Here is a 6,325-nt window from a genome sequence, read left to right as displayed (position 1 = left end):
TGAACCTACATTCTAAACTTTCATTCATAGGCTAGGTTGCTACCTCATGATGGGTATAGGGACAATTAGAGTATCATGTAGTAGCCTAAACCTATTGCTGTTACATTGAACAGGGTGAGTGAAATATGAATGACAGTCGTCCAATATGCTGTAATAGAATTAAGGCCATGCTCATGAAAAAACTAATCGTCCTGCCTCATCTTAAACGGCACAAACCACCACTGTTTGGGTGGTGGACCACTCTTGGTACACATGGGAAACTGTTGAGCTGAAAACCCAGCAGCGTTGCAGTTCTTGACACAAACCGGTGCACCTGGCACCTACTACCATACCCCGTGCAAAGTAACTTAAATATTTTGTCTTCCCCATTAACTCTCTAAATGGCACACATGCACAATCCATGTCTCATGTCTCAAGGCTTAAAATCCTTATTTAACCTGTCTCCCCTTCATCTACACGGATTGAAGTGGATTCAAAGTCAAATGGAGGAGGGCCAAATAAAAAAATCAGCTACAAGACGAGGGCCGGACTGTTCTAATGTTCATTGAAAAATTTTTAAATGACGTTTCTAGTGAACCTAATTGAACCTACTGAAAACCTAACAAATAATCAATATGATCAGATAAATAAAGCAATATTTTCTGTATGGCTCTTCAGTAATCTTTAATTTTCAACAGACACAAAAGACAAATTTCCTTTATATAAATATCCCCAAACATGAACAGAAAAATGAAAGAAACCGGTATTACAAGGAACCTATTCAAGTATGTATTAATCCATCAGTAGACTATATTTTCTATTTTAGAAAATGTGGGCTTATTGTTAAATTTACTTTCAAAGAAAAAAATAATAGTAACTTTTCTATCATCCACTCAACTGAAATATTTTTTAAAATATAATTGGATTGAAATACAAAAAAATTCTTGCAAAAATCTATTAATCAAAAACAACACTTTTTTAAGGAGAAGTAACATGCAGTGAAAACAAATATTAAATTTTAACTTTTAAAACATAAAAACTGAAAGATGTGATTGCACAGTAATGTTCACTTGTTTGAGGTTGAGGGTGATACATGGTGGTGTCCCATCTTTTCCACAAGTTCATCAATGTTGCAAATTTGTTAAAGGCTTGAGCTGAAGCCTCAGAATTGAGTGGAGGTGTTCAGCAGTAAGTGACTTCTGTGTGATGTTTTGTTCAGGTTCATCAAAGAAAACAGTTGTTCACACAGGTATGTGCTGCCAAACATAGACAACGTTTGAGCAGCCTGGATGCGCAGCTGGGGCATTGTGCCGGGGAGGAAACGGGCGAACTCCGCAGCACCCACTGCCGCATATTTTGCCCTCAGTGCATCATTGCATTGAGGTCAATCAACTCCATTTGGAGGTTTGGTGGTGAGCTTTCCAAACAACAGCAAATGGGTTACCGAGCAGTTCAACCTGCATATGTTTTGTGCTTCAAAGTCAGCAAATCGGCGTCGAAAGTCAGCGGCAAGCATACCTATTTTATCAGCCAACTGTGTGCTATGGAACGCACTGGTAGAGAGCATCTACTTTCATGGTCTGGCAGCTGGGAAAGTGGCTCAAATTTTCTTTCCGCATCTGCGTCTCCCACAGAGTCAGTTTGGTTTTAAATGCCTTCACTGTACTGTACATATCAGATGACACATTGTCGACCCTGCAGCTGCAAGTTTATTGCATTCAGATGACTCGTAATGTCACACAGAAAAGCCATTTCACACAGAAACATTTCGTCTCGGAGTTGTGTTGTGTCTTTCCCTTTGCTGTCCAAGAACAGACAAATCTCCTCAGTGAAAGAGAAAAACATCTTTGAAGCACCTTTCCCTGGCTTAGCCATCGCACCTCTGTGTGATAAGGCAAATCACCATGCTCCGTTTCTAACTGTCAGAAATGCCTTGAACTGGCGGTGATTCAAACCTTTGGCTCTGATAAAGTTAATTGTGTCCCAGTGATGATGCTCATTACATGCTCCATTTTCAAGGCTTTACCGCATTAACGACTTCCTGGTGTATGATAAATGATAAGCTGTCAGCTCATTTGTCGCGTTTTCCTCTTGCATCTTTTCAAAATATCTTGCCACCAGTCCGCTCCTGTGTCCACACATTCCAGGTGCTCCATGGTTGTCAAACCCACGAATTTTTCCCAAGGCAGCTCCATCTCATTTACACATCTTGACACCTCTTCATACAAATCATGCCCCGTAGTTGTGCCATGCATGGGGACGTACAATCCAAAAACTCCTCTGTCACTTTCAGAGGAGAAAAGGTTGGAGTCCTCTTAGCGGATGAAAATTGACAACTGGGCAATGTCAGAAATGGGGTGCTCTCATCCACAGCCAAGGAATATGCAATAAAATCTTTTCCCTTTTTCACAAGCTGCTCTTTTAGATTGATGGACAACTGGTCTGGACTCTCTGCAATGGTGTTTCTGCTCAGACTCACATTTAAAAAGAGTTGCCTTTTTCTGGGGGAAGTCACAAACTTTAATCATGCAGTTTTTGATGAAATCCCCTCCTAAATGGCCGGGCTGATTTATAATCTCTTCTGCCAAAAAATAAAACTGGCCTTGACAGCAGCCTGGCATTCTTAGGGTGATTTGGCCTTTTGAACAGAGCGTTTCTCCTCTGAGTAATTTGAGGCCTCGTTTTAAACCTCTGAGGTTTTGTAGCCTTTGTTCCATGTCCATATTCTTGTTTTTGTCCGCGTGTGAAGTCCAGAATGTCGTCTCAGATTATACTCTTTCAGTACCGCCACACTTTCTCCACACAGAAGACACACAGGTTTTCCAGCTAAATTCGTGAACATATACTCCGACTCCCACCTTGTTTGAAACCCCGGTTCTCAGTATCCACCTTCCGTTTTGCCATTTTTGATGGGTATCTGAATTTGTTTTTTACTGTGATGCTGACAACTGCTGTGCCAATAAATATTGAAATGAAGCAGCCTACTGCTCGAGTGGTCACCTTTGCATTGTGGGAAATGTCACTATTGTCACCTTAAAAGATTCGGGCTCAACCTTGCTGCACCTACGTTCTAATAATAAATCAAGATCATCCCAGGGGTTGTAAAAACCTTCTTGATGGGTATAGGGAAAATGTGGTATAATGTGGCCTTGACTCTGACATATGTGATCTACACGGATTGAATGGGATGAATGACAGTCAGTGACATCAGTAAAGGATCAGGCCATGCCCAGAAAAACAAAAATGATTCACCTCATCAGTCTAATGTCATGGACGGTGGTGGTTCTTAATGTTTTGTATACTCAGTGTAAAGAAATACAGATAATCAAGTGCTATTTGCATGTGATGCATTTGTTCTGTTGTTTACAGGATGATTTGTATCTTATAGAGCGTGGCTTTAAGGGAAGAGTATGGTCACATGTAGATAAAAAGACTGTGAAAAATGAACAGAGAAAATGTGTATTAACACACTACCTATTCATAGAAGTATTTATGCATCATCTACATATTCATATTACACTTCTACGTCTGTGTACCGGAAAGTAGTAGTTGTAAGGAAGAGAAAATATATCAGCTTATTGTTAAATTATTATGACGTTCTTTCCAATACAAAAAGTGTTGTAACTATTGTTTCCAAACTGCGTTACCCACTCCAGCCAGATGGCGATGAGCGTCTTTCAGGAGATGCTTCTTGCGTGACGTATAATGGACTGGACGGACGCTTCTTCAGGAACAACAAGGCGCCAACTCTTTCAACCACGTCGGTAGCTTGCTAGCCAACATAAAAGTGAAAGATTGACGCTTTAGACCATCTTAATGTACATGATCTAATCTCAGTGTTTTAAACACAGTTCTGTTGACGTATTAACTGGTTAACTGTAAACTAATTTGCAAACTTGTTAAAGATTTATGCTGAGCCTAGCACTAGGCTAGTCGCTAATGCTAACTAGCTAGCTAACATCCCTGACCATGAGCTCATTAAACTACTCATCCCTGCTATAGAAAAGGAGGTCTGCTGTTTGGAGAAAGAAGTTCTGGCGCTGAACATTGAGGATGAGGTTACAGTGAAAGAACCTTTTAGAATGAAAAAGGAGGAAGATGAGACTGTTATAGTGAAGGAAGAAGATGCTATTATAGTGAAAGAACATTTCAGAATGAAAAAGGAGGAAGAGGAGGCTATTATAGTGATAGAAGAGAAAGAACCGTTTAGAGAGGAAGAGGATGCTATCTCAATAAAGGTGAAGAAGGAAGATGTTTTTGGAGTGAAAGAGGAGACAGAATATCAGATTAATACCAGTGAGTACTGTCTTCAACAGGGACACAAACTATGCCGTTGTTGAACTAATGTGTGGTTTTAAAGTGGCATTCTACTGAAGTTCTACACTTGAATATGTTGTTCAGTACTGTAGGAATTGTTAAAGGGTCAATCTGCCATTGGTTCATATATTTTAGGGACTTTTCAATTCAATGTATTGAATTCTCCATGTGATCTATATTAAAGTTCCCCTCATCTAATATAACAGGCTTTTAAAATTCAATATTGAAGCATAATCTCTACTTAAAATATCAAAGGGACATATTCATGCCTCTTGTAAGACCCTATGATTTTATTAGACAGTTATAAGTTTACTAGTCATTTTGATGTTCTCATTCACACAGGAGAGACACATGACTATCGTGGATCCTCTGGGGAGCCTCAACAACATCCTGATGCTGACGAGCCAGAGAAGAGTCTCTCCAGATCAGAACACCAGATGGTACAGCTTGGTCTGGTCTAGCAAACAGCTTTCTCTCGCTTGGGGGCTGGGTTTCTGTAAGGCACTTTATGACAACAGTGACATCAGCATCCATAATGATGTGCGTCTGTGTCCACTCTTTATGGTTACCAGGACAACACTAGCCCTTCCTCCCTCCCGGAGTCCCTGTATCGTGCCTCTCCCGGTAGCACCTTACTGCTGGGTATGAAGAGGTTGTCTGTGCTGCTGGTGGACTGCAGGAAAACAACGGGGCTGAGTGGAACTGTGAGAGGAGGAGAAGAGAAGAAAGGATCAGATTTGACACATCAAAGTAAGTAGTTTAGTTTGAACAAATACAATAGATCTGTCCACTGGTATCTGTTACCAGGACAACCAGCAGAGTTGTGTTAGTTGACAGGAAGATAGAGTAGTGTATATGGATGTTATGAATATCATAACACTGAAAAAGGATTCTGCCAATGAAAAGAGAGAAACCAATTGACCATATAAATCCTTGATGAAAGTTAGCTTTGGAGAGAAAGTTTCAAGATGATCCAATGTAAGGTGCTTGTTTTACAAAAACTTTTCCTTAAAACATTATGGATGTTACATTGCCTGTCCCAGTCAACGCCCCTATCTTTACAAGACTGTAGAACAGGCAAACTAAACTCAAGACTTTGGTCATTAATTAACTAGTACTGAAGAAAAGCTGTGATCAGGCTGCCCACTCAAGCAAAAGCTTCAAACTGTAACCAGTGCTGGCAACCTTGTTCAGGTTATCAATCAACCTACAAGGGTAGTGACAAACAGTAGAGGAATGAAATCATCAACATGGTTTGATCATATCTTTACAAATGCTGCAGAAATGGGTTTTAAAGCAGCATCCAGATCCATCAGATGTAGTGATCACAATATAGGAGCCATGTCTAGGAAAACCACAGTTCCAACGGCTGGGACTAATATTGTGTATAAGAGGTCATACAATTTTAGGTAGTGATTCCTATGTTATTGATGTAAATAATATTTGTTGGTCTGTGGTGTGTAATGATGAGCAACCAGACACTGCCCTTGACACATTTGAAGCTGCTTATCCCAGCTACTAATAAGCAGCACCCATTAAGAAAATGACTGTAAAAACTGTTAAATCCACGTGGATTGATGATGAATTAAACAATGGTATGATGAAGAGGGAGGCAAAAGAGATGGCAAATAGGTCTGGCTGTATAACTGATTGGCAAATGTATTGCAAATTGAGACATCATTTGACTAAACAATAAAAAGAAGAAACTACACAATGAACCAAAGATAAATGACATGAAGAATGAAACTTATTGTAACGCTCAATGAGTGAATGGGTGTGGAGTCAGACGCAGAGAGCAGAGGATACGGGGAAAAACACGCTTTAATGTCCAACCAAACAAGGTACAAATGGTAACACCAAACATAGGCGTAAATAAACTCCATTTAAGTCTTAACTTAAGTCTTAAATATCTGGACAGCGAAAAAAACAAAACAAACGTAAATAAACTCCACTTAATTTAATTAATTTCTTAACTCTGGTAGCGAAAAAAAACAACAGACACGAACACCTCTCACAAAACAGAAGACAA

Source organism: Oncorhynchus nerka, unplaced genomic scaffold (assembly GCF_034236695.1).
Source record: "Oncorhynchus nerka isolate Pitt River unplaced genomic scaffold, Oner_Uvic_2.0 unplaced_scaffold_1801, whole genome shotgun sequence".
Classification (NCBI taxonomy): domain Eukaryota; kingdom Metazoa; phylum Chordata; class Actinopteri; order Salmoniformes; family Salmonidae; genus Oncorhynchus; species Oncorhynchus nerka.
The sequence above is the reverse complement of the archived record's forward strand: the minus strand, read 5'-3'. Positions refer to the sequence as shown.